Genomic DNA, 12,971 nt, shown 5'->3' with positions numbered 1-12,971 from the left:
TGCTGGGTTGTTCTTTGTTCTTTGTTCTAACCGCAATGTGAGCATTGTTTCTTTACAGATGTCTGTTGACCTCATTGGTTATACAGGATCTGAACATGTCCCGCACTATACAGGCGGCACAGTAGCACAGTGGTTAGCACTGCTGCTTCACAGCTCCAGGGTCCTGGGTTCGATTCCCAGCTTGGGTCACTGTCTGTGTGGAGTTTGCACATTCTCCTCATGTCTGTGCGGGTTTCCTCCGGGTACTCTGGTTTCCTCCCACAGTCCAAAGGTGCGCAGGTTAGGTTGATTGGCCATGCTAAGAAATTGCCCCTTAGTGTCCAGGGAAGCGTGGGTTAGAGGGATTAGTGGGTATAATAGGTAGGGATATGGGGGTAGGGCCTGGGTGGGATTGTGTTTGGTGCAGACTCGATGGGCCAAAGGGCCTCTTTCTGCACTGTAGGGGTCTATGAGTCTATGGGTTCTATGAAAATTTCTGCCCAGGAACAGGCCTTTCCGCCCTCTAAGACTGCATTGACCGTGCTGCCCGACTGAACTAAAACCCTCTACCCTTCCGGGGACCATATACAAAGAACAAAGAACAACACAGCACGGGAAACAGGCCCTTCGGCCCAACGAGCCCACGCCACCATCTTAACAAAGCATTTTCCTACACCTACCTTGACCCGTGTGTATGTGTATGGTACCCCCATTGGAAACAAGATTCAGGGGAGAATAATTTGGAGACAATTTGTTACACCAATCAGCCTAAGAGCACATCTTTGGGGTGTGGGAGGAAACCGGAGCACCCGGAGGAAACCCACGCAACCACAGGGAGAATGCGCAAACTCCCACAGACACAGGCCCAAATCCATGTATCTGCACAGCTAGCAGTGATAGTCACTGAGCTGTTGTGGTGCCCATCTGCTGGTCCAGGATTAAGCACACACAACGACACGAAGTACTAGGCCACTCTCGAAACATCCAAGAGCGGCCCACGCACGACCCACCGTGTGCATGCCCCTCGTTAGACAACAAGGTGGACCGACGCACCTGCGGAGTAAAAGAGACAAAACATCAACGCATGTAGCATTAGATTTCCAGTAACGTCCCGAGGCTCTGACCCTTTTTAAAACCGTCTCCTATAACCCTCCATCCCTGTTTCACTCATGTGCCTATCTAAGTAAACCTTAAACAAGTCCAGCGAGCCTGCATCCACCACCTTACTTGGTAGTGCATTCCATACCCCCACGACCCTCTGTGTGAAAAACCTCCCTCTAGTATCCAAATTATACCTCTTCCCCCTCACCCTAAGCTCGTGACCCCTCGTGATATTTGCCTCCAATCTAGGAAAAAGCCTGCTACTGTTGACTCTATCTATACCCTTCATTATTTTATACACCTCTATCAGATCCCCCCTTAATCTCCATCTTTCTAAGGAAAAGAGCCCCAGTTTACCCAATCTTTCCTCATAACCCAGCCCTTCCATACCAGGCAGCATCCTTGTAAACCTCCTCTGCACTCTCTCCAGGGTCTCCATGTCCTTCCGGTAGTAAGGTGACCAGAACTGGACGCGGTACTCCAAATGCGGTCTAACCAACGTTCTGTACAACTGTAGCATTAGACACCAGCTCTTATACTCTATACCCCTTCCTATAAAGGCTAGCATACCGTAAGCTTTCTTCGCAACCTTCTCCACCTGGGTTGCCGCCTTCAGAGACTTGTGCACTTGCACTCCCAGGTCCCTCTGCATTTCTATACTCTTAATTGATCTACCCTTTATCATGTAACTCCTCCCTGCATTATTCCTTCCAAAATGCATCACCTCGCATTTATCAGGATTAAATTCCATCTGCCATCTATCTGCCCAATATACCAGCCTATCTATATCCTGCTGTGTCACCTGACACTCCTCCTCAGTATCCGCCAATCCTGCCATCTTGGTGTCATCTGCAAACTTGCTGATCACACCACGTACGCCCTCTTCCAAGTCATTTATATCTATTACGAAGAGAAGAGGTCCCAGCACTGAGCCCTGCGGCACACCATTGGTGACTGACCTCCAGCTAGAAAAGGACCCTTCCACTACTACTCTCTGTCTCCTGTTGCCTAGCCAGTTTTCAATCCATCTAGATACCTGTCCCTGTATCCCATGTGCCTTAACCTTTTCTACCAGCCTACCGTGAGGGACTTTGTCAAATGCCTTACTGAAATCCATATAGACGACATCAACGGCTCGTCCTTCGTCAACCGTTTTTGTCACCTCCCCAAAAAATTCTACCAGATTCGTAAGGCAAGACCTCCCCTGAACAAAGCCATGCTGCGTATCCCTAATCAGATCACAACGCTCCAAATGCTCATACATCCTATCCCTAAGAATTTTTTCCAATAATTTTCCTACCACTGACGTCAAACTCACCGGCCTATAGTTACCAGGGTTATCCCTACTGCCCTTTTTAAACAGCGGTACCACATTAGCTACCCTCCAGTCCTCTGGGACCTCATCTGTATCCAAAGAAGAGACAAAGATTTGCGTCAGAGGCCCAGCAATTTCATCTCTCACCTCCCTAAGCATATCCCTCTATTCCCGTCCTATTCATGTATTTGTCAAGACACCCCTTAAAAGTCACTATCGTATCTGCTTCTGCTACCTCACCCGGCAGCGAGTTCAGGCACCCACAACCCTCTGTGTATAAAACTTGCCTCGTACATCTCCTTTAAACCTTGCCCCTCACACCTTAAACCTATGTCCCCTAGCAATTGACTCTTCCACCCTGGGAAAAAGCTTCTAACTCTTCACTCTCTCCATGCCCCTCATATTGTTGAAGAAGTCAAACTTGAACAGATGTGGAATACACAGTTACTTCCTGATTTTAACCAGAATCACTTGCATAGACATTAAGTATTATCTACACTTTCTTTTATGAATGCACTCCTGCATTGGGACTACAATACTGACAGGTCAATAACCTTCACTTTTCTGTGTTAGACAGATTATGTTAATCACTATGGTAGCAGACGTTTTAATGACTCCAATTGAACCACAAAGTGCCTGAGTATTGTACAATATCCGTGTTGTACAATACCTCTGTTAATATCCAGTTCCCTCACCATTACCAATCGCTCACATCTAATTAAATGCCTAAAAGCTTGAATACTGGCGTGTTCTGTGTGCATGTATGGAAATGTTGGACTATCCACACCTACTGCTTACCCCTCAGAGCCTTTTTTCCGCAATAATTCATCTTCATCAACCATTTAAGAAAGCATACAAACACACAAGATCTTGGCAGTGGGCCCTTGCTGAGCACGCTATCTTTCTAAGGAAACTACATCGCCAACTGTGCAGAGAGAGAGAGACTGTGTACACACACGGCCACAAAGCAAATAAACTGTAGTTATATAAAGAATTTGTGTGATTCAGTAACAAACATGATGTTCAGGCTCTAAACTGCCCTGCAGAATGTGAAAGTGTAAAGCACTGGAGATGGATGAGGAGCAGTCACTAAAGCATTTGGTTACAATGGCGAATCTTGATCAAATAAACAAACATTTTCCGTGTGTTTGGGACAGTCCAGAGGTCCCATTCCATTTATTTTTACAAACAAAGCTCAACCCTTAACGATACTTCATTAAAAAAAAGTAGAAACTACAGAAGCATTTAAACTGGAATGTGTAACATTCACTTGGCACCACTGCACAGCAGCATAAAGCCAGAGTCTTTTTTTCATTCATCCATGAGACATGGGCGTCACTAGCTGGCCAGCATTTATTGCCCATCTCTAGTTGCCCAAGGGCAGTTGAGAGTCAACCGCATTGCTGTGGCTCTGGAGTCACTGTCCCTGGAAAGACGGGGAATGAGCAGAGACCTAATAGAGGTGTATAGAATTATGAAGGGCATAGATAGGGTGAGCAGTGGGAAGCTTTTTCCCAGGTCGGAGGTGACGTACAGGAGGGGTCACAGGTTCAAGGTGAGGAGGGCGAGGTTTACCCCAGATATCAGAGGGTGGTGGGGGCCTGGAATGCACTGTCAATCAGGGTGGACACGCTGGGATCGTTTATCTGGATAGCCACGTGAGCAGGCTGGGAATGGAAGGATACAAACAAATGGTCTAGGTGGGCACATGAGCGGCGCAGGCTTGGGCCTGTTTCCTGTGCTGTATCTTTGTTCTTTGTAAGCCAGACCAGGTAAGGATGGCAGATTTCCTTCCCCAAAAGGGCATTAGTGAACCAGATGGGTTTTTCCGACAATCGACAACAGTTTCATCCCCATCGGTAGATTCTTAATTCCAGATTTTTTTTTAATTGAATTCCAATTCCGTCCTGGCAGGATTCGAACCCAGGTTTCCCAGAACATTAGCTGCCGTCTAAGATCACGCATCAGATCACAACCGGAAGCAGATTGTACGTAGCCCAGCTCAGACTGCCTGATCGGCTCCAAACTCTGCAACACACGCTCACGGGTGTCTGAATGCATTAAATTTGGCACCCTTCAGATGGTAGAGCTTTAGGAGTGCAAATATTTGACTCATTCTACAATCAAACTGAAACCACGCAGACAAGTGGTTTTCGCTTGACTCGTGATGTCAAGTATATTTGAAGTCAGTCGGTTCCTTTGTGTCTGTTCAGTAGATCAGAAGAATCTTGATCTTTATCGTTGTTAACAACACCCTCACTTATTGCCGCTTTTGACTGGCCCACCGCATTCTAGAAAGCAGGAATCAACGCCTTAATCACGGATAAATCCCGAATAATCTCTCGACTCTGGGTGGTATGGTCGTTGTGAAAGCCGTATCCAGCTGTCTGCCTGTGTGTGCAGCTGGGTTCCTGGCTGCACCTGTCAGCCTGGCCTCAGAACCAGGATCAGGTTCAGTGTGGACAAGACACCTTTATTTTAATCCATTATCTAAATATTTGTCCAGGCAACTTTGCACAGGCACATCGCTCTTACAAACGCCTGGGTTGCTTGAAGCATCATGCTGAATCTCAAAGTTTAACTCCACATCGAGTCACATCTGCCAACTCCTGCAGGATATACTTCCAGACTTCCTGACCTCTGTCAGCGTAAACAGTCTGCCCCATTCAATCATTTTGTAATTATTAAACAAGCGGGAAATGAAAGTGTTTTTTTATTATGCCCTTTTTTGCCTGGGTTTGTAATACATGTGGGTGCCAACGACGTAGGCAAAATGCGAACTGAGGATCTGGGGAGGGAGTATGAAAAGCTGGGAATGGAATTAAAAGTAGAACCGACAAGGTGGTTATCTCTGGATTACTGCCTGAACCAAGTGCAGACGGGCGTAAGGTTGATAAGATTCAGGAAGTGAATGGGTGGCTCAGGGATTGGTGTTGGAGGAATGGGTTTGAATTTATGGGGCATTGGCACCAGTATTGGGGTAGGTGGGACCTGTTCGAGTGGGATGGGGTTGGTCTGAACCGTGCTGGGACCAGAGTCCTGGTGAATCGTGTAGATAGGACTGTAGATAGGGCTTTAAACTAATTGGGGGGGGGAGGGTGCAAGGGTAGGTGAAATTACAGGGCCTAAAGTAAAGGAGAGGGTACAGGTAAGGGAAGAGGCCGAGGATGTCCCAATAATAGAGGGAGTAGGGGGCGTGAGTATGGTTGGTGGCGTTCCTGCAAATAGGGTACAGGTGAAGGCTGGGATGAAGGCACTTTATCTGAATGCACGAAGCATTCGGAATAAAGTGGATGAGCTGGTGGCGCAGATCAGCACAAATGGATATGATCTGGTGGCCATTACAGAGACGTGGCTGCAAGGTGACAGGGACTGGGAGCTGAATGTCCAGGGGTATCAAGTGTTTAGGAAGGATAGGCAGGAGGAAAAAGGGTGGGGGGGCGTAGCTCTGCTGATTAAGGATAGCATCAGGGTGGTAGTAAGGGATGATATAGGAACCAAAGAGCAGAAAGTGGAATTGTTGTGGGTGGAGATTAGGAACAGCAAAGGGAGGAAGACGCTGGTGGGTGCCGTCTATAGGCCCCCAAATAATGATCTGGAGGTGGGGTGGGCTGTTAACATGCAAATAAATGCAGCGTGCAGGAATGGAACAGCGGTAATTATGGGGGATTTCAATCTACATATTGATTGGTCAACCCATGCTGGACGCGGTGGGCTTGAGGAAGAGTTCTCGGAATGCTGCCGGGATAGTTTCCTTGAACAGTGTGTGTTGGAGCCGACGAGGGAGCGAGCTATCTTGGATCTGGTGTTATGTAATGAGGCGGGTAGAATTACGGACCTTGTGGTGAAGGATCCTCTTGAGAAGAGTGATCATTGTATGGTGGAGTTTCTGATGCAGATGGAGGGGGAGAAAGTGGGTTCCCGGACATGTGTCCTTTGTTTGAACAGAGGGGAGTACGATAGGATGAGAGAGGAACTGGCGAATGTTGATTGGGGGAGTGCGTTGGAAGGTAGGTCTACTGAGGAACAGTGGAGGATCTTTAAGGAGATCTTTCTTGGTGCTCAGCAGAAATTTATTCCGATGGTTAAAAAAGACCGTAGGAGGAGAGATAATCAGCCGTCGATAATGAAGGAGGTAAAGGAGAGTATTAAATTAAAAGCGGATGCGTTTAGAGTAGCTAAGAGTAGTGGGCAAGAAGAGGATTGGGAGAGGTTTAAATATCAGCAAAGAATGACGAAGAAGTTGATAAAGAAGGGTAGGATAAACTATGAAGCTGGGCTAGTGCTAAATATAAAAAAGGATAGTAAGAATTTTTATAAATATATAAAAAGGAAGAGGCTGACTAGGGTGAACGTTGGACCCTTAGAGGATGAGAGGGGGGACTTAGTGGTAGGGGATGGGGAAATGGCTGAGGCCTTGAATAACTTTTTTGTTTCGGTCTTCACAGAGGAGGACCTGAATAGTTTGCCGGGTGTTAGCGATGGAAAGGTGGTAGGAGTGGAGGGCCTGAATGACATTATTGTTACTAGAGAGGCGGTGCTCGACAGACTGGAGGGACTGATTGTGGACAAGTCCCCAGGACCGGATGGAATGCATCCAAGGGTTCTGAAAGAAATGGCGGAGGTGATAGTGGATGCCTTGATGATTATTTTCCAAACCTCGCTGGATTCCGGGAAAGTGCCGGAACATTGGAAAACGGCTAATGTTATGCCATTGTTTAAGAAAGGTGGCAGGCAAAAGGCAGGGAATTATAGGCCGGTTAGTTTAACATCTTTTGTAGGTAAAATGCTAGAATCCGTGATCAAGGAGAAAATAGCGAGGCATCTTGAGGAGAATTGTTTGATAGAGCAGATGCAGCACGGTTTCGTTAAGGGGAAGTCGTGTGAATGGGATCAAAGGTTATGGGGAGAAAGCAGGATTAGGCTATTGAGTTGGATGATCAGCCATGATTGTGATGAATGGTGGAGCAGGCTCGAAGGGCCAAATGGCCTCCTCCTGCTCCTATCTTCTATGTTTCACCTTGAACCTGTGCCCCCTTGTAATTGACACTTCCACCCTGGGAAAAAGAGTGGGAAGTTTCACAAAGTGTTTGATACCACCTGGAGAACAATCCCAATGTGACGTTGAGATAAGATTGAGAAAACACACCAAGGTCCCACTGGAGTCTTCAGGCACTTTATAGGAAATTTGCTACCACGTGTCATCAAGATCCCATTAGAGGGCCATTTTTTTGGGAGATCTGGCATGACCCCAACTATCAGCCGGGAGAAGAGCTCATTGTCCAAGTGGAACTAAATGTGTGCAGAAGATCTCCACAACTCACACCCACACAATGACCTTGACCTTGCCATATCGACTTCTACCTTGTACATACTCTCTTGCCTGGCAAATGGTTGTGGTAGTTGGATGTCAATCATCTCAGTTCTAGGACATCACTGCAGGAGTTCCTCAGGGTAGAGTCCTAGGCCCAACCATCTTCAGCTGCTTCATCGATGACCTTCCTTCCATCAGAAACTCCGAAAGGGGACGTTCGTTGATGACGGCACAACGTTCAGTACCATTTGCACCTCCTCAGACACTGAAGCAGTCCATGTCCAAATGCAGCAAGACCAGGGACAGTTCCAGGTTTAGGCTGACAAGTGGCAAGTAATGTTCATACCACACAAGTGCCAGACAATGATCACCTCCAACAAGAGAATCTAACCATCGCCCTTTCGATATTCAATAGCACTGAATCTCCTGCTAACATCCTGGAGATACCATTGACAAGAAACTGAACTGGACTGTGGCTACAGGCCAGATGCTAGGAATACTGAGGTGAGTAACTCACCCCCTGACTCCCCAGAGCCTGTCCACCATCTCCAAGGCATTAGTCAGGGGTTGATGGAACACTCCCTACTTGCCTGGATGGGTGCAACTCTTACAACACTCAAGAAGCCATCCAGGAGAAAGCAGCCCAATCGTCTGTTGTAGGTAAAATGTTAGAATCCATGATCAAGGAGAAAATAGCGAGGCATCTTGAGGAGAATTGTTTGATAGAGCAGACGCAGCACGGTTTCGTTAAGGGGAAGTCGTGTCTGACAAATTTATTGGAGTTCTATGAGGATGTGTCTAGGGCGGTGGACAGAGGAGAGCCGATGGATGTGGTCTTTCTTGATTTTCAGAAGGCGTTTGACAAGGTGCCTCACAAGAGGTTATTACAGAAGGTCAGGGGGCATGGAGTTGGGGGTAGGGTGTTAGCGTGGATAGAGGATTGGCTGTCAAATAGGAGGCAGAGAGTGGGGGTCAATGGGTGCTATTCGGATTGGCGGTTGGTGACTAGTGGAGTGCCCCAGGGGTCAGTGCTGGGGCCTCAGCTATTTACCATTTATATAGATGATCTGGAGGAGGGAACCGAGTGTATGGTGTCGAAATTTGCTGATGACACCAAGATTGGTGGAACGGCAAATTGTGCGGAGGGTGTGGAGAGTCTGCAGAAGGATCTAGATAGGCTGGGCGAAAGGGCCAGGAACTGGCGAATGGAATTTAATGTTGGCAAGTGCGAGGTGGTCCACTTTGGTAGGAATAATGGTAGGAAGGACTATTACTTACACGGCGAAAAACTGCAGCATGCAACGGTGCAGAGGGACCTCGGGGTCCTTGTGCATGAGTCGCAAAAACCCAGCCTGCAGGTGCAGCAGGTGGTCAGGAAGGCGAATGGGATGCTGGCCTTCATAGCGAGGGGGATTGAATATAAAAGTAGGGAGGTCTTGCTGCAGCTGTATAGGGCATTGGTGAGGCCGCAGCTGGAGTACTGTGTGCAGTTTTGGTCGCCGTACTTACGCAAGGATATTTTGGCCTTGGAGGGAGTGCGGAGGAGGTTTACTAGGCTGATTCCGGAGTTGAGGGGGTTGAGCTATGAGGAGAGGCTGAATAAACTAGGCTTGTACTCGTTAGAGTTTAGAAGAATGAGGGGAGATCTCATTGAGTCGTATAAGATGATGAATGGGATGGATAGGATAGAGGTGGAGAGGCTCTTCCCGCTCAGAAAGGACAGTAGGACTAGAGGGCACAGCCTCAAGATAAAGGGGGAGCGGTTTAGAACGGAGTTGAGGAGGAACTTCTTCACTCAAAGGGTGGTGAATCTCTGGAATTCTCTGCCCGTTGAAGTGGTGGAGGCTGCCTCGCTAAATATTTTTAAGACGCGGGTTGATGGGTTTTTGATAAGAGAGGGGATTAAGGGTTATGGGGAGAGGGCGGGAATGTGGAACTGAGACACGACAGATCAGCCATGATCTTATTGAATGGCGGGGCAGGCTCGAGGGGCTAGATGGCCTACTCCTGCTCCTATTTCTTATGTTCTTATTGGCACCCTATCCATAAATATTCACTCCCTCCATCACTGTCCCATCTACAAGATGCACAGGAACTCACCAAGGCTCCTTCGGCAGAACTTTCCAATCCCATGACTACTACCATCTAGAAGGACAAGGGCAGCAGATACCTGGGAACACCACAACCTGGAAGCTTCCTTCCAAGCCACTCACCAACCTGACTTGGAAATATATCACTGTCGCTGGGCAAAAATGCTGGGACTCCCTCTCTGGCAGCACTGCCGGTGTACCCACACCGCATGGACCGCAGAGATTCAAGAAGGCAGTTCACCACCCCCTCCCCAAGGGCAATTAATTCAGGCCAGCCAGCAACACCCACATCCCTTGAATAAACAAAATTCCAAACATGGGTGACAATCGCAGCCAAACCACATCGTTTCCACTATTGACTGAAGTTGCCAATTGTCACTACTTTGCATTTTCATTCATTCTCAGGATGAGCGCAGTAGCCATGAGGCAGGATTTCTTGCTCATCTCTGATTGCCGGGATGCTACGCTTGTTTCATGACTGCTTTGGCAGAAAAGAGGGAGAGAATTTGTATCCCTCAAACATATTTCAGCACCCTCAGGACATCGCAAAATGCTTCACAGCTCATGAAGTGCTTTTGTATGCAGTTGCTGCTATGTAAGGTTATATAAAGTTAATGTGCAGGTTCAATCAGCAGTTAGGAAGGCAAATGCAAGGTTAGCATTCATGTCAAGAGAGCAAGAATACAAGAGCAGGGATGTACTTCTGAGGCTGTGTAAGTCTGTGGTCAGACCCCATTTCAAGTATTGTGAGTAGTCTTAGGCCCCTTATCCAAGAAAGGATGTGCTGGCCTTGGAAAGGATCTAGAGGAGGTTCACAAGAACGAACCCTGGAATGAAGAGCTTGGAATGAGGAACGGTTGAGGACTCTGAGTCTGCACTCATTTGAGTTTAGAAGGATGAGGGGGGAGCTTATTGAAACTTACAGGATACTGTGAGGCCTGGACAGAGTGAACATGGCGAGGATGTTTCCACTAAAAACTAGAACCAGAGGGCACAACCTCAGGCTAAAGGGACGACCCTTTAAAACAGAAATGAGGAGAATTTCCTCAGCCAGAGAATCCGTGGAACTCCTTGACAAAGAAGGCTGTGGAGGACAGGTCATTGAGTGTCTTTAAGTCAGAGGTAGATAGGTTTATGGAAAAAAGGGCGAGAGAATGGGGATGAGAAAAATATCAGCCATGATTGAATGGCGGAGCAGACTTGATGGGCTGAGTGGTCTAATTCTGCTCCTATGTCTTATGTTCTTATGTAGGAGAGATGACAGCACAATGTGCACTGCAAACTCCACAAGGCAGTGGCCAGATTATCTGTTTTTATAGAATAGAATCATAAAATGGTTACAGCATAAAATGAAGCTATTTGGCCCATGATGTCTTTGCTGGCTCTCTGCAAGAGTATTTCATTTAAACTCATCCCCTCACCCTCTCCCCATAACCCTGCAACCAATTTCTCTTCAGATAATTGTTCAATTCTTTTTTGAAAACTTCAATTGATTCTGCCTCTATCGCACTCTCAAGCAGTGCACTCTGGATCCTAACCACTCCCTGGGCCCTTCCTCATTTTAAAATTTATTTATTAGTCTCACAAGTGGGTTTACATTAACACTGCAATGAAGTTACTGTGAAATTCCCTAATCGCCACACTCCGACGCCTGTTCGGACAAACTGAGGGAGAATTTAGCACGGCGAATTCACCTAACCAGCGCATCTCCCAGACTGTGGGAGGAAACTGGAGCACCCGGAGGAAAGCCACACAGACACAGGGCAAACGTGCAGACTCCGCACAGACAGTGATCCAAGCGGGGAATCGAACCTGGGTCCCTGGCGCTGTGAGGCAGCAGTGCTAACCGCTGTGCCATCGTGCTGCCCATGTTGCTCCTTCTGCCAATCAGCATCAATTAGTGTCCTCTTGCTCTCAACGCTTTTACCAGCAGGAACCGTAGCTCCCTGCCTGAGTGCCCCAATCAAACCTACTTCCCAATTTTCTCTTCTCTGGAGAGAACAGCCCAGATTCTCCGGTCAATCCACATAGCTGAAGTTCCTCATCCCTGGAAACATTCTCGTGAATCTTTTCCGTACCTTTTCCCATGTCTTATCGGCCTTCCGGAAATGTGGTGCCCGGGTCGGTTTTAGTTTTCGCGATGTTGATTGAGGGACAAATATTCCAGAAAAACTCCCCTTCTCTTTCTCAAAGTAGTTTCATGTGACATTTTACTCCACTTCAGCCGGAATTAAGGAGTCAACAACCTTCAGTGGAAAAGGGAAGAAAATTGGAGTTGGTGAAAAAAATCATAGGATGCCTACAATGCAGGAAAAGGCCATTCAGCCCATCAAGTTTGCACCGACTCTCCAACAGAGTATCTTACCCAGGCCCTATCCTCTCAAATCCACATATTAACACCATTAATTCCCAAAACTTTTATATCTTTGGACACTAAGGGATAATTCAGCATGGCCAATCAATTTAACTTGCGCATCTTTGGACTGTGAGAGGAAACTGGAGCGCCCGGAGGAAACCTACGCAGACACAGGGAGAAAGCAAAAACTCCACACAAACAGTCACCCGAGGCTGGAACTGAACATGAGTCTCTGGCGCTGTGAGGCAGCAGTGCTAACCACGGTGCCAGAAGAATTGAGCAAGTGACAGGGAGTGTGTGTGTAACTGCATTTTGTTGATATGGAGTGGGAGTAAATTACTTCCACTGCGGTTCTACCTGTTTCTGAAGCAGTTTATAAATTGACAGGAGCTTTAGGGTTTATACATTCTTTGCCAAATGAACTGTTTCCTTTTCTTTGTCTGTGGGTTTGTATACATAGATTCGCAATTCAACCTCAATGAATTCAAACTCGCAATCTTCTGATACAGAGATGGGAGTTTGAGCCAAGCCGATACATTGGGTATGAGGCCTAGCTCCTGATAAAAGGCCTTACCTGATGAAACTACAGATTGAACCAAAGATCATCATTCTGGGAATGCCCCACTCCTGATTAATATTCTCCGATTCATGCTCTTGGCAAACTAGTTCCTTTCCTGGGGAATAGATTACTTTAACGTCTGGCCTGTTTGCAACACAGACACATTCCATTTGGCCCAGCTGATCCACCCTGGTATTTATATACCAGCCTCTTTCGAGTTCTCTTCATCTCACTCCGTCAACATATTCGTAGAATCC

Source organism: Carcharhinus amblyrhynchos, chromosome 20 (assembly GCF_965287045.1).
Source record: "Carcharhinus amblyrhynchos chromosome 20, sCarAmb.v2.hapA, whole genome shotgun sequence".
Taxonomy (NCBI): Eukaryota; Metazoa; Chordata; class Chondrichthyes; order Carcharhiniformes; family Carcharhinidae; genus Carcharhinus; species Carcharhinus amblyrhynchos.
Note: the sequence above shows the minus strand (reverse complement) of the source record.